The sequence below is a fragment of the Pteropus medius genome, unplaced genomic scaffold, assembly GCF_902729225.1.
Source record: "Pteropus medius unplaced genomic scaffold, Ma_sr-lr_union100, whole genome shotgun sequence".
NCBI lineage: Eukaryota > Metazoa > Chordata > Mammalia > Chiroptera > Pteropodidae > Pteropus > Pteropus medius.
The window spans coordinates 27,416,445-27,433,323 of record NW_024349519.1 but is presented as its reverse complement, the minus strand read 5'-3'; the positions used below and the strand labels follow the sequence as shown (position 1 = coordinate 27,433,323).

The window sequence follows — 16,879 nt, the reverse complement described above, 5'->3', positions numbered from 1 at the left end:
CTGTTTCTTTCCGTGATCTTTCACAGCTTAATCTCTCTGCATAGGTGGTCAGTTTATGTGGCCTGATAATTTCTTCCTACTGTTTTCCAGATTTCAGCCACAAAAGGAGATAGTCTTTAAAGACTCTGCGCTCAAATAGACTAAACACTCTGTAAGCTTCCAAGAGCTAGTTCATTTAAAAATTTCATCATTCCATCTTTTCCAGGTCGTAGCCCTGTACCAGTTGTTAATGTATCAGTTATGATTTCAAATTATTTGTTCATCATGGATGGCTGGGTCAGAGCAGAAGCAGAGATTGGCATTATTAATAAACAGTCTACGCCAAGAATTGGCAAACTATGGCTTGTGGCCCAAATTTAGCCTGCTACCTGTTTTGTTTGTTGGTTGGTTTATGGCCTACAAGTTAAGAATGGTTTATACAGAAGAACATTGGTATCAGTTTGATGATAGGGAACACTAACTTTGAACCCCAATTAAGTAAAATGTCTCCTCAGAAAAAGAATCACCTTGTTTTCACTAGTAGACATATCTATATTAGAAAAATTTTCCCCTACTATTATTACATTGGTAAAATTTGTTTTCTTTTTGTTATGTAAGTATATATATAAAATCCTCAATTTTGCCTCCTGGCCCACCAAAACTAAAATATTTACTATCTGACCCTTTACAGAAAAAGCCTGTAATCTCCTGGTCTATGCTGTCAGCAAAAAACCTGGAAACTAATTTCTACCACATATTTTGTAATAATTTCTCTAAGCCTCAGCTTTCTCATCTGTAAAATGCACACAAAGCAGATTTCCTTTTAGACATGTTGTGAGGATAAAGACTTGGAATACATGTAAAATAACAGTCTGGTATATAGCTTAGAGAAATTATTACAAAATATGTGGTAGAAATTAGATTCAGAATCCGGTGTATCTATCTCCCAAACCTGTACTCTTTCTTCTAAACCACTGAGTGCTAAACACTCTGTTGTGCACTCCCAGTTAAACTGCTACATCCACCTGCCTCCTTTCCTCTCCACCATTCTCACAAGCTCTCCTGTCATGAACAGCCACCCACTCATAGCAGCATCTTGCTGGGCACAGGATGATAAGAGGTATATGCTCAATCCAGTACGATAGTGTTTCCCCAAGGAAAGCTAACTTTGTTTCTAAGAGTACACAGTGACCTGTGAGGATATGATTTCAATTATTGACCTTTTTTAACTGAACTTAAGCCTGTCCATGGGCTGTGATTCATTAAGGACTTAGAGACCGTCAGCAGTGAGCCAGCTCGGCAGCTGGTGGTGGCTTCGGGAAGTGCTTGGTACTGTTGAGCCACTTGGAGACAGGCAAGCCTGGCGTGCTCTAGGAACACGGTGTGCTCACTAGACATCTTTTCAATCTACAAAGCCCTGGGATACACTAGCCATTCTCTGCTGGGTGACTCACTGAGTGACCGAGAGCCTTAGCTCACTACTAAATTCAGCCCCTCCATAGCTCAGGAAAGTTCCATCTGAGCTCATGCACATACATATATCTTGACCCAAAAAACTTTCAGTACAAGACAAAACTCTGCCTAACAAATCTTCACCTGCTCCTTTGAAGGTTCTTATTTCATCCTTTTTCCCTAAAATATGATGGGTGACTCAGTTATCCCTGTGTCTTCCAAAAATAAGTGCCAATTTAAATAAACATTTACATAAATTACCATTAACGACACCAGTGGATGGGTGTCAGATCTTGCACTGATATTATAGAAAGCTTGAGAATGACTTTTTTTACACTATTTTTAATTACACAAGCAACAGATGCATATTGTAGGAAAAATTAGAAAACAAGTAAAAAGAAACAGAATCACTAAGAGTCTCATTTTTTTTAGGATAAAGATTACACTTTGGAACATATCACTCCAGAGTATTTTTCTGTACGTGTGTGCCTGCCCATGCGCACACGTGTGTATAGTAATGCAGGCAAGTGGGGTCATACTGAACATATTGTTTTATAACCTGCACTTAATATTGAGCAGGACTCTGAAATAAAGTGAATATATCATGTTTTCATTTGACATTATCAAGGTTTATTTAAAAAGTGAGGAAAAGTCAAAGCCAATCCCCAGGAGTCATGAACATACAGTTAATTCAAAACAAGAGGCAAAAATTACAGAATTACCATTAGGCTAGAAAAATCTGTTGCAATTTGAGGAATTGGTAAAGGAAGAAGAGAAAAAACAAAGAGAGAAAAGAAAATATTTATTACCTCCCTACCATAAGCCATGACATGCATTAGGCATTTTTACAGCTAAGGAGTGACTAAAGGAAAAGAGATATTAAATTGAGAAATATGTGAACTACAGGGCAGTTGGACGCAACATCTAAATCATCCTGGGGGTTAGCAAAATGCACAAGTTTTGACTCAAAACTGACAGAACAGGATCATTGTTGAGCAGTTCAGCTTATGCCTTCATAGAAGAGACCCCTCTCCCCTGCATACACACATACACAGAGAGCTACCCCAACAGAAAACAACCAGTAGCATATTCAGTAATGCAAGAAAAACAATTCTAGGTCCCAGGGGGTAAAACTTTAGCAAGATCTTCTTACTCATTGTTAATTACACACAAACTTGCATAGACTCTATCCTGAGTCTTTAGCAGTAACCCTGACAGGGAGCAGAGTCCTTATCTCCGATCTTAATTATCTCCATTGTCTTTTATATGTCTGCATAGTAATCAGAGCTTGATGATGACCTCCAGGGAGTTTGGAAGATTCAGTAATAAAACACTTTATGGAGTCTTAGGTCATTGAACAACATTTTGCAAAATCTTTAAAATATAAGATTAGGTATTGAAGCACTATCTCTTTGTGACTCATTTGCTGGACTCATCTTGGTGGCTGAATCTCTCTCTATGTATCTATCAAGAAGCTATCCAAAGCTTGTTATGTCTTCACAGGCTCCAGGGATTTCTGGATAATTCTCTTGTTAACCCTTAAGAACTCTGTGTCCCAAGTTCTGGAAGTGTTGCTTCCATGATGGCTACACCTTTGATGGCAGGCACAGCACAGTTCACACTTTGGGGGAGGGTGAGTTGAGGAGGCAAGAGAGAAACAGGAAATGAATACCTAGATCTCTTCAGATAGTGCTTCAGACCCTCAGACTTTCGAGCTCTCTTGTTGGTTCTTAACCCACAAGACCAGACTATTTTGATCTACTATGTCCTACCTACCACATGTTCTCAATCATTTGCATCAAGAAGTCATCTTAAATACACAGAAGAGACTTCAAAGGAATCTCAGCAGTCTGTTAGTTTCCCTTCCACAAGGGAAACTGTATTGCCACAGAGTGTGTGTGTGTGCATGTGTGTGTAAATATGTATATCTTAATGAGCGGTATAAAACTATGAAAAGATAAAAAATGAAAGTTAATAATATCAGAAGTTGTTAACTAGATAATTATGAAATATCAATGCTTTTCCTTAGGGTGCAAGTATTGATAAGGCCGTGATGAAGTATAAGCTTAAGAATTTATAGATAATGCTTATCCTGGAAAAATTCCCTTGGACACAATGGCAAGGAATCAGTAGTGAGTCACTATTTTTTAATGATATCAAGTAAAATTGTTTTCAAAATTAGATTGACATAAATATTGACTTTGTTAGGTCTATAATGCAATGCCAACCCATAGCACCTTCTTGTTGTCATTGCTCAAAGACACTAGCCTGTATCTGAGCCAATATCACTAGATTTTTTTGATACAAGGAATAGGATATCAAGACCAAAATTCCACTTAAACTTGGCATTCAAGGCATTCTGCTTGAAGATTCCTGACTGAATGCCACCAAAATCTCAACTAAGAGCCTCTGAAGGCTGAGACTCAACAGTGTTATCATAACAAGACATGACTCTTTGATGATTCCACTGAGCTCGTCCTGGTGACTCAATATCAATAGAGTATGCTTAATTCAAAACAAGAAAAAATGCACACATACAGACATCAAACTATTCATAACCTGTATATGTTACCATAGATCACACTGGGGACATAAGATTTGCTTACTTTTTAATAAAAATGATATTCCTGTACAAACTAACCAGTTGTTAGCTTCTCAGACTTGCCGATAGCATAGGCTTCTCCTTAAAACTATTGACATTTTCCTCCTAACCTTTCAGCAAAGAAGTGGCAGACAGAAGTGAGTAAGAACTAGCAAGTTGATCTTTGACCTGCTCCCTAGGAAAAACACTGGGACTATTTGTGCAAAGTCTTTCTAATGAGTTCTCTAAAATATTGTCTTCTCTACCTCTCTCTCACTCTCTTTCTCATCTTCTCTTTTCTAATGGAAGAATCTCAAAATGCTTACGAACTTTGAGCTAGTGCTATCTAGACCTCCCACGCACCCAACATCCCTGAACACACACAGAGTTATGCCTTTGGTCAGCTGTCAGATGACATGACAGTAAGCTTAGCAGACATCTGCCCATGGATTAATGGGCATGGTATTTCTTTCATTATCAAAGATAAATTGCTAGACAGCTGTTTTAAAACCACAGCATACTTCTCAACACTGATGATGCATAGATGAGATGATCTGTTTTCTAAATGGGGTCATGAATAATCTTACCTCGGGAGACATCTTTCCCCGCAACAAAAGATTTAAAGCAACAAAGACCATCCTGTAAACTTCAAATCCAAATATGTCTAAGCCTCCTTTTGGACCGTGTGTAGGTGCTGATAATGACGTATTATTTGAGGACTGTTCTGGAATTCAGATTTTACCAAAAAAAGTATATAAGAGTGAAATTCTTGCTCTGCCAACACAAGTAAAACAGTATGAAAAGCGTATTTTCAAAGTCGGACTCATTTAGGTTTCTAAGGAAGTAGCCTTGACCTGGTGATAACTTCAGTTACCTTGTAAAATGAATACAATAAAACACACACACACACACATAATGTTTATCTGAGGAGTAAATGAGATAAAATATACAAGCAGAATCTAACACATTGGTGGCACTACATAAAGACTAGTTCCTTGACCTTTTCTTTTTGAAGTTACCATTTTAGCTGACTCTAAGTAACAACAAAATGGAATTTAGTCACTAGCTACTCCTCAGGCTGCACTGCCAAGTTTCATAGTCTAGGTGTTTAAAGAGGACAACCAGAATATAGCATTTAAAAATACATTTTAAATCAATTCAATTTTTAAAACAGATATTGTGTGTATAAAATAGGTATTATAATTTTTCATAGTAAGCTAATGAGTTCTTAAGAAGGAAATTACCTAAAAAGAGAGCTAGAATCTAGCAATAGAAAGGGAACAGAGGAGAAAAATAAGATAATGTGCTACCAGCCAATAGCTACTTTGATAGTTCCAACACCACCAACTAGCTCTCTAACAGATACCTAGTCTATGAGAGAGGCTGCAGAAACCCTAGCAATACTGAAGGGTAATGGATACACAACCAGGCTGGAAGTCTAGAGCCCAGCATACAGAGTCTTGACTTCTGCCCTCATGTCATCTGTGACATTGAGGAGTTATTGGAAGGGTCAAGATGTCAATACCCTTATTGGTAAAACAAAGAAAATCAACTGAAGCATCGACATCCTTCCATTTCTAAACCACCCATGAAATATTTATGGGGAACATTTCAGGAAAAACGCCAGCTGACTGAGTGGCAACTGGATATGAATCTCAAAGAAATGGAAATTCATAACCACTGGTTCTGAGGCTAGAAATCTTGCATCGGGATGGGAACAAGAAATAGTGAAGAGAGGCCAGACTGAGTTCAGTCTCCTATGTGGGCAGGTTCAGTTAAGAGTACAGCACAAAACAAAGCACATGAAGAGACAATTTTTTAAAAGATAAGAATGAAAGAAACATAGAACTACCAAACTTATAAATAATTATACAACCTAAGGAATCAAAAATAGACTAAAATAAATTTTTCGTTTTTCACCTAGCAAAGTGACAACCATGCAAAAATTGTCTTTAGATCATGTTTTTGGGAATGTTAATTGATAGAATTTGGGGGCAACAATTTGACATTCATAACAAAAACTTTAAAGTATTACATATCCATTGATCTAGCAATGTCATTTCTATATAGTTATTTCTATATATTTGTCTTATATATATTAATTCATCAGAAATAATTATGAATGTGTTCAAACATTGACCTATAAATATGTATTGTCATGTTATTTCTGATATCACATAATTTTTAAAAACCTAAAATTTAATAACAAGAAAAATTAAATAAAATGTGGCACTTTTTACTATGAAATATCGTGTATTCATTTAAAAATGGCCTCATGGAAAAATATTCAATGACATATAAACATATATTTATACATATATTTATGAGTTATGTACCGTATATGTAAAATTAACTATATATCTAATCCTGTCTCAACATAATATAAATTATGATGTATAAACATATGTTTATACAAATATTTATGTATTATGTAGATATATAAATACAATTAACTAAATATCTAATTCTGTCTTAATGTAATCCAATTCAAAGACTTAAACATTCATATTAGGAAAGAATAATCATTAGAATAAAAACATGTGGGCTTTTAGAATAGCCTCTCTTCCGATGCTTCCTTCCTAAGACAGTTCCCAGGTAAATGGGAAGAGAAAGAGTTTAACATCTTCATGCTGGTGGAAAAGATCTGAGATCTTGGCAGGATGTCTTATGCCTCTTTTGGTCTCTAAGGCCAAGTCCCTTGTCCCCTGGGTGTCTCCTGACCTTTAGGGTTGAAATCTGAGGATGGTCTAATTGGTGATCTGATCTCCCTTGGTTTGGTCAGAATGATGACTTCCTGGCTGACTCAGCCTCATGTTAGCTTTCGCAGGCTGCAGACTCTTGAATATCTGCCATGCCCTTCCTCCAGCCTTCTGACCCAGCAGCACATCCCGACTCTGCTGTGGGGTCACCTCATGTTGCCATCACGTGCACCGCTATAGGTCCTTCTCTTCCCAATTCTTCATCCCCATTAGATAAAGAATGAGGGCATCCTGAAAAAGCTACACCCCAGAATCCCCTTTCTGCCAGATCATACCACTCTGCCAAGTTTATTTTGATATGGCTGAGGTCCAAATTGCTCTTAACTTAATTCATCTTAAAGCCCAGGCCTCCAGAGGAGAAATCAAGAGGCACCACGCTCTCTTCATTCTTTTTTTCCTTCTCCTTCTTTCCACCATTTCCCAGGACAGAATATGGTCTAGCTTTTACTTCCACTATACCCTATCCCTTCCTTCTGTTCTAGCTAAGTATGCAGGGGTCTCTTTTCTGCATGATGAACAAGCTCTCTAAACACAGCCCTCTGTGATCAGTTATTAATTTGATAAAGAGAGGTAGAGTTATATTGAATATTACCTTGGTCTTTCTCTTGGCATTTTTTCTATAAAAATTATATTTATATAAATGCTGAAGGCAGAAGATATAACTTTGTAAAGGTGATAAACCAAGGTATGGCAGAAATGAGGATTTAATCAAAGGAAACAATGTGAGAGTGTGTGTGGGAAGTGACTGGGGCAGCATAGAGTTTTAGGAAGATGACTCTGGAGGCTTTCTGAGGAGCAAGATGGAAGCCAAGAAGCCAGTAGCGATTCTGGTCCAGGTGAGGGGAAATTAGGGCAGCAGCAGTGGAATACAAAAATAAAATAAGGAAGACTTAGACATTGATTGGCTTTAGGAATGGAAGGAAATGCTGGAGTCCATGATGACTATGAGGTTTCAAGCTAAGCCAACTGCAGGAATGATAAAAACAGTCCAAGAAATGGCCCACCTTCAGTCTCGCTCTTAAAATGGTATGATGGTAATTCATTTTCCACACACAATTTTCTGTTATAACAATATAAATGGACTCAAAAGTAAAGAAGAGAAAATTTTTTAATTCAAAAATTTGTCCTGAATAAGTATATTTAGCGGCATTAAGAAGTGAAATGTTTATGTTTTTAACACCTACTCTGATTTAGAAAGCAATGTTTGTCATTGCTTATTTTCAAAGGATGAAAGAAATCAAAAGGTAAGATGCTGACAACCAAAAGTATTTGAATTTATACATATGATCTCATATCGAGTTTATACACTCTGTGGATTGCTTTATTTTTGCACAGTTATCTAAGTACTTTTTGCTTCAAGAGGAGTTAAGTTGAATTCTGATTACCAGTTGAGTTTTTGTGAAATTTGTTATTTTGGTAGAAATAATGTAAAGTTATATATGGACTGTTATCCAACATGGTATGAGATTAAAATGTTTGAAACATCAATGTTTAATTAACAATTATCATACAGAGTGGACTTTACTCAGACTATTACTCAGATATGTAAAAAAAAAAAAATCATAGCTTCCTTATTTTCTTTAACCAATCTAATCTTTTTCATGTATTTTTGAGACATAATTCACATACCATGTCCTTTTAAAATGAACAATTGAATAGTTTTTAGTATATTCACAAAACTGTACAACCATCACCACTATCTAATTCTAGAACACTTTTGTCACTGCCAAAAATGTAACGCCATACCCATTAGCAGTCACTTCCCATTCACCCTCTCCTCCAGCCCCTGGCAACCTCTAATCTACTTTCTGTCTCTCTGGATTTGCCCGTTTTAGATATTTCATACAAATCAAATAATATACTGTGTAACCAACCAAATTGCCCCTGTGAATTCCCACCCACTGAGTGGCAGTAAAAATTTGCTAGTACAAATTTAGCAATCAATAATATTTCAGATATTTCCAGTTTAAGACAATTTAATTTTGGTAAAGACTCATTAAGCTTAACATACACTCAATGACAGATTGTTTCTCCACTTCCTTCTTCCTTTCCAAGTGACCGGGGTACAGGAGAAAACTTATGAGTCCCTCTAACAATGGTAGGAGGGTGAGCCGTCCTTCTCTGCTGGCATCTGTAGGATGGTGGCCTGACAACATTGAGCTTTATATCAAATGCCCCTGAGGACAACTGGTCCCAAAAGGACTCTTGGCAGATAACAGCTTCCCTTGCCACTGACACCTGAGCTTGACACTGTGTCCTACCATCCCGATCACTGCCCATGGCAGCCTCCTCTTGCCAGCTCCAGGTCTCTACCAGTGCATGGTTCTCTCAGCAACCCAAGTCCATTCTGAGGGTAGGCCCGGGCCCTTTTTCCTCCACTGTACATCCTGCACCTGTCATAGAGTCTAGCGTATGTATAGTAGGCATTCAACAATATTTTTTGAATAGCTGAATAAATCTTTCAAAATTCAGCTAAAATGTTATCTCTTCTGTATACTTTTTCTCAATAAACCTTGCTCCATGCTCCCAGTGGAGCATTTGTGAGCTGTGTTATAATCCAGTGTATGCATGTCATCTTTCATATGTTATAAATCCCACCTCTCCCTCGAGCCCAGGTGAGAAACTTCCCAAGACTTCCCTCAGATCCATGACATATAAATAATATGCTCAATAAATATTAAAAGTAAGCGATGGCTTATTATTTCTAATTAGCTAGATTTATTTTAAAAAATAATAACATGCATATTTTACTAAATAATCATATGGCACGGGTGGGTATCAAATGAAGAAAGAAGTCTCCATTCAACCCAAACAATTTTATGGAGTCTCCTATTCATGAAAATTTAGTTGTTCCCAGTATTTTGCTCTTCAAGTTTATTTTTTTCCCCTCAAGTTTATTTTTAAATGTGTGTAAATCATTGTATGATCATCTGAGTTAGTAAAAAAGAAAATTTACACTAGAAGTTTCTGGTAAATGATGCAACTGTGGTTTGAGTCCATACAGGTTGGTTCAGAACCAGTGCTCATAACCGTTGGTTCTGCAGAAGGAATTAAAGGCAGAGAGAATCACATTTGCAGAATCACCTGTCAAGATAAAAAGGTAAGTAAGAGACTTGTTGGCTAGGAGTTTGAATTTCATCCTGAAGGCAAGAACAAGCCCAGCTTAATCAGTTTTCTATTGACAACTACATATCTCAGCTCTCCAATGGGATTGAAATCTCTCCAACCGGAACTCAAGTTTTTCTCCACTATTGACTGGCGGATCCCCTGACACTAGGTGCCTGTGGATGGTTTCTGACATGTCTTAGACCCCAGAAAATAAATCCAGGCACTTCTGAGTTAAAAAAGAAAATGTGGAATAGTGATACTGAATTGAGTGGTTCAGAGTTTGTACTGTGTATTGAGTTGGGGAAAAAATTAACATTAACTCTTTAACTGTTCTTTTCATATCAAAGTTCCATGTGTCTCCTCCAAAGTCATCTCAGTATGCTACACATACGACATTTCCTTAGAGAAGGTTTAGGAGAAAAGAAGAGAGGCAAACAAGGCATTTCTCAACTAAGTGGGAAGTTTTTTTCAGGGCAGTGTCCCCAGAACCAGAAGTGCTGTTGAGCCAACTAAAAAAAATGGAGAACAAAAGTTGAAGCCTCGAAAACCACCGGCATCCTGGTGGAGGCCACATTGTGCCGTGGTTATGAGCACTGGTTCTGAACCAAGATGCCTGGATTCAGCCCACAGCTCGGCCGTTCACTGCATATTTTGGACAAGTTACTTATGCCCTCAGTTTCTTTGTAATTTGAAATAATAACAGTACCTACCTGCTAGGCATGTGATGAGGACTGAACGAGTTGCTGTCTGTGTATAAAACATTAGCAGTGTTCCTCACTGTCGCCATCCCTGCCATTCCCCTGCCACTGCTCTGCCTTCTCTCCATCTTCCTTGACTGAAGATTACATGCTCATCCCACTTCCACTAAACCTCCTTTTCAGTAAGCATCATCCAGAGCTTTCTATTTTATCCCATTAACTATTAAATTAACTATTAACTATTTCTTTCGTACTGTAATTATGAACTGAAGAACCCACATACCCAATTATATATTAGAGTTGGATAGGAAGACACCCTTATTCTCTCTTTTCTCTATAAAATCTTTCCTAAATTCCAGCCCAACTGACACCACTCCACTCTAGAGCAACAACGCCAGAACAGAGTAAATCCTCCCAAACAAAGAGACAAGAAAGATGAATATTAATGGAACCACAACTGGCTTCCCTTTATTGACACTCCAGCCTCCGACTGAAAGGTCAAAGGATCCTGTTCTGAAAATGGACAGAAATCACACTGAGATTTGGCTCCTGTTAACTAAAAGCATCTTTGAGAAAGCAAAGACTATGTCATTTTACAATCCTATCAAGTTATACTATCCTGGCTGATTTCCGGAAATAAATTTGTCATTGAAGGCAAGAGGCAAACACCTTTTTAAATTATTTCAAGCAATCCGTGGAAGCATAATGCCAAGGCAACACTTTCAAAGGCTTCATTGTGAGCATTTGTGTCTGAAGGCTGCTAATTGCTGGCCTCCTTCCATCCCCTTCTGCAAACACAGTACCATATTTGTCTTTCAGCTGTCACTATTTGTTAGGGGCCTATAAACAGAAAAGATTCTTTCTTAGCAACCACTGTGAAAAAGCAAAACCCTACCTACCCCTCCCATCCCCAAACAAGCCTGAAATTATTTTTTTTAAAAAAAAAAAAGGGAAAACGAACCTTACAAAGTTACTTGTGAAAGTCAAAATGACAGTCCAATATGGGAAGTTTCAAAACTGCTATCTGTCTTTGGCTTGGGAAAGAAAAAAAGACTCTCAAGAAGCTTTTAGAAGCCAGCTGCCAACAGATTAAGAGGCGACTAGAAATTATCTCAGCGCCATTTGTAGACGTCTGGTCACACGGATATCTGCAAGATAACTAATAATACTCCAGTTACATTACTCAATTTTCTTTCCTTGGAGAATGCTTTGGGCTCCATCTGGCTATTTTTAGTCTTGAATGTCAGACGCCATGGGAAGCCATCACCAAGGCAGTTCAAGGATTACATGTTCATCCAGAAGAGGTAAAAGTTCTGGAAACCAAAATCACTGAAAAAAGCAGCTGAAGATCAAAGCATTCAAGGGAGTCTGGAAAAGAGGGATGGTGGGAAGACAGGCTTTTTTTGTTGACAGCTACAGAACAATCCCTGATGGATGTTACATTTCAGATAGAGAATTACAGAAAATTACAGTAAAGAAGCATGAACCTTGACCTCAAGAAAGAATACTGCAGAAGATCTGTGGGACTATCCTTGGCCATTTTAGCTTTCAGGAAGTTTAAAATGTTTCTGGAGTTAAAGCAGTTCACTCTTGCCAGCCTGAGAACAGCCCGTTTGGAAAACAAGACTGGTAGGCATGGAAACAGCCGGCAACTTGGTAACAAAACTCATTACAAGGTTTACTGGAGAAAAACTGTGGAGAAGCCTCAAGAGGGAAAGCCAGATTTGGTATAATTCTGCAAGACCAGATAGTTCAAAATCTTAAGTGAGGGTAACTATAATATGCTAAGCTTCAGTAATTGAGTAGAAAGAATTAAACTTTTGTGAGCCGTGATCCTTCAAATGTTACTTGTCTTGTAACAAATAGTGACGGCCAAAAGACAAATATGGTGCTGTGTTTGCAAACACAGCACCATATTTGTCTTCAGGTTGCTAATAATCAAAAAAATGAAAGTAAAAGACACCTAGAAGAAAATTTTTTAAATTCCATATTTTTATGCCCTTGAAGACATATTAAGAAATTGTTCAGAACTGAACTCGCATGAATATTGTTTCAAAACTTGAAAACGTGAAAATATTGTGAACAAAAAGGCTATACTGATTGCAACTTTCGCATCGTTTCATTTTGATCTTCACAATAGCCCTTTGATGAAGGTGTTATCTCTAGTGCATAAGAGATGAGGAAACTGAGGTCCAGAGGAGCTGAAGATGGTAGTAGGCAGCAGAGCCAGGCTTCTGTTCTCAGCCAGGACTCTTCCCCACTTCACTTCAGCCTCCATCCTGCACACACTGTGATTTAGGTAAGGATGCATTGACACATCCGGGTGTAACAGGTCACTCCTATGGTGCTGGTACTTCTCCACCACACTGCAAGAGCAAGCAGAGGTCATAATGAGTATTTTTAATTTAAAAATGGAACCTTTGTTGTGTATTGTACTTGCATTTTTTTAAAGCTCTTTTTAAAGCTCCTTCTGTTCTCTCTTCCCCTTCCTTTTTTCACTTTCTCTTTTCTCTTTTAAGTATTCACCTTACATTGGAGCCCCACACACTCTTATACACCATCATCATGCCCAGGGAGCTCACGTGAACTCAAGACTTCTCAGGGTACTCGAGCTATGGCCAGATGGTGCTTCAGGGTCCACCCCACCCACATCCTCCTACTCACCCAGGACATCTACCCCTTTACCCAGCTCTAGCTGCTTTATTTGCTGATGACTTGAAAGTAAAGGCAGTAATGGACACTATCAAGGCCTACAGACCTTTGATCTCTTAGGAGGCTTTGCTAACATTGCCAGAGTGAGGCTGGAAACTGGGAGAAAGCATACCAGAGCTTAGCAGGTGTGGTGTGGCTGAAGTTGGCTGCCCAGTCTTTGAAATATATGGATGGTATTATGGTTTGAGGACAGCAATGCGACCATATATAATTAGATTTATTGTGGAAATCATTATATTGCAACCTACTCCCTCCACTACATACAATTTTTAATTATGTTTTTTCTCCTCTATTCCTCCCCAGTTGCAACTTAAAGATTTAAGAAATAAAATTTTTCCTATCAAGGTACTAAAAGTGGTGTCTTTCATTAACCTCAGCTACAATGAGTTAAAGAGTCTCCTAGTGACTTGAAAAATTTGAATTTTTTTTCCTAAGTGTTCGATTTAATATAATATAAAAGAAGAAAAGAAAGCAAGGGGTCCAAAAACTTCTTTAGACACTAGAAAACAAAAATTCTCCAAGATTATTTATAATATGCATAATTACATACATTTGCAACCATTCATTTATGTGAATTTACATTTTAAGAAAATATGGTGTATACTGACAATGACAAATATTGGCAAGTTCATAGAATAACTGAAACTCTCATACATTGCTGGTAGAAATGCAAAATGATAAAACCTCTTAGAAAAACTATTGGGCAGTCTCTCAAAAAGTTAAATATTCACCTTCCACAGGATCTAGTCATTCCACTTCTAGGTATTCACCCAAAATAAATGAAAACGTTAAGTCCACACAGAGTTATACATGAATGTTCACGGCAGCATTATTCACAATAACCCAAAACTGAAAGCAACACAAATATTCACCAATGGCTATAGACTGACAAACTGTGAAATATCATATGATAAAATACTACTAGTATTAAAAAAAAAAAAAGGACAGAGAAGGGGAAGGTGTAGATAACTGATACAACAACAACACAGGTAAATCTAGAAGTCATTATGCTAAATGAAAGAAGCCAGACTCAAAAGAATCCATTATGTATGATCTCATTTATACAAAACTCTAGAAAATGTAAACTAAGTCCATAATGACAAAAAGCAGATGAGTGGTTGCCCAAGGCCAGGGAGGGATGTTGCTAAAAATCCTACGTTGCATGACATCCCCTCCATAATAAAAATTATTGAGCCCAAATATCAATAGTGTTGAGGCTGAGAAACCTGAACTAATCTGACCAACAAAAAAAGGAGAATACAAATTACTAAAATCGAGAATGGAAAAGAGACATCGCTATCGACATTAGAGAAATTAAAAGGATTATAAGGGCTATGAACTACTCTACACTAACAAATCAGACAGTTTAGATGAAATAGAAAGATTCACGGAAAGAAAGAAATTAATGAAACCGACTGAGTGAGAAAGAGAAAACATGAACAGACCCATAACAAGTACAGAATTTGAATTAGTAATCAAAAATTTCCTCCAAAAAAATCCTTGGCCCAAGATGTCTATATTGGTGAATTCTATAAAACATTTAAAGGACAAATAATAGCAATCTTCCAAAATTCTCCCACAAAATATAGAGAGAACACTTCCCAACTAATTTCATGAGGTCAATATTACTCTAATAATACCTAAGCCAGACAAAGACATCACAAGAAAACTACCTATCAATATTATTTATGAGTCTAGATGCAAAAATTCTCAACAAAATACTAGCAAAATGAATCCAACAACATATAAAAAGGATTCTACACCAGACCACGTGAGATTTCTTCCGAGAATACAAAGTTGGCTTAATACCTAAAAGTCAATCACTGTAAAATCATTTTAATAGAATAATACAAATAACAGAGAAAAACACATGATCATCTCAACACATACCAAAAAAAAAAAAGCATTTGATAATACCTAACATCCATTCATGATAAAAATCTCAATAACTAGAGATAGAAAAAAACTTTCTTAACTTGATAAGGGGATTCTATGAAAAACCTACAGCCAGCATCATACTTACTAGTGAAAGACTGAATGTTTTTCCCTCTAAAATTGGGGGAAAGACTATATATTATATGAGTGCATTTATGTAAAATGTCTAGAAAAAGTAAATCTATAAAGTCAGGAAAAAAGGATGCTTGACAGGCTAATACTATTTTACCCTTGCTAAATATAGGTTTCCTTCCTAAAGCTATCTGGCAACTTCTGGCTAAATTCCTCTCTGGCCCCAGGATGGTTATACTTTTTCAGCACCTCGTCTTCAGTCCCAGCATGTAGGCACTGGCAAACATTCCTTTGGTGGGCAGAGGGCATCTGTGGTCTCCTCAGAATCAGAGGAGCTTCCGAACAGAAACGCGGAAGAAAATTCAGACCTAAAATCCTGAATTTTTTCACTCCATGGAACAAATTCATGCCTAAGGAGATAATGAGTAAACAGTCTAAGAAGAAAAGTCACTTCAACATGAAGGTACCACCCTGAAGCCAGGAGCAAGACAGAGCCCTGCCTGTAATACCAGTGCTGTGGTGGAAATCCCTCTGTCATCACGCCATTTGATAAGCAAGCCGCACAAGTCTCTTGGCAATTGCCGAAGCTTTCGACACAAAAGGAAATAAATGGAATCCAGTAGGAGAAGACATCTGAGAGCAAAAACACTGTAACCTGCAAGTAACTGTTCTTAGAATGTCATGAGCACCCAGTCATCCTAATATGGATCCAACTCAAACCCCTTGGTTATCCTCACATGATGCTTAGATAGCAAGCTTCACATAGCTCACATAGCAAGAGCTTGTGTCCTGGACACAACTGGTGGAGTAGACAGATGTCACCTCCATCAACGACATATCTATCTGCATTTCAAGCCATTGACTTTACTGAGTGCTGCCTTTTCTTGCATATCATTTTACAACCATGAATTTACAAAGGGGCAGAGAACCTAAAAGAAAAAGGATTAGGACCCAGACCCTTTCTGTTTTAGGGTCAAAGATTTCAAAATATGCCTGATGAACTAGCATAATCCTATGTGAGGCTCAAGAACAGAAAAACACAATGGAGGCATTTATCAGGATGATGGAGAAGAGGCTCCTGAAGGATAGATGCAGATGCAACAGCAAGGCCAAGGTAGAAAAACTGCTGATCTTGGGCCAAATGCACAGCTATGCTGGCTCCCCATTGCTCCAGCCACTCTGACATAGTGCATGTACTAAAAGGCAAATGGCTACACATGGTACTGGAAAAAGATGGGCCACCGAGAGCTGTAAGGCTTGAGACCCAGAGAGTATTGTTGTTCAGTGTTCTTAGCTGAACATGAGCATGAGGGACCACCAGGGATCAAAAGTTCATTCAGTCCCCTCGGCCACCCACGAGGAGGCAGAGATGCTAGTGATCAGGGAGAGCCGAAGGTGCAGGGCCTGCCTTATAAGGCCAGAAGTGCTCACATCCAGCTAAGAAGCTGCATCTTTCCAAGAACGCTGGGGCCTTCCTGTAGTACAAATGCCATCACCTAAGAACCAGAACTACTGGGAGTAAAATAGAAGCAGATGTTCTCTGATCATTTGTATCTAGACTGCCTTCAGGTTGAGAGGAAGAG

The 16,879-nt window shown here is 37.9% G+C and overlaps 1 long non-coding RNA gene across 1 annotated transcript; it reads right to left on the bottom strand.

Annotated features, from left to right (window-relative positions):
• Positions 1-730: 730 nt before the first annotated feature.
• LOC120618459 (uncharacterized) lies at positions 731-14,973 on the bottom strand. The gene is made up of 3 exons (XR_005657259.1): positions 14,963-14,973; positions 3,176-3,179; positions 731-862 (listed from the first exon to the last, which is right to left on the bottom strand). It is a non-coding gene; the product is annotated as an uncharacterized LOC120618459 (long non-coding RNA).
• Between the last annotated feature and the right edge of the window lie 1,906 nt (positions 14,974-16,879).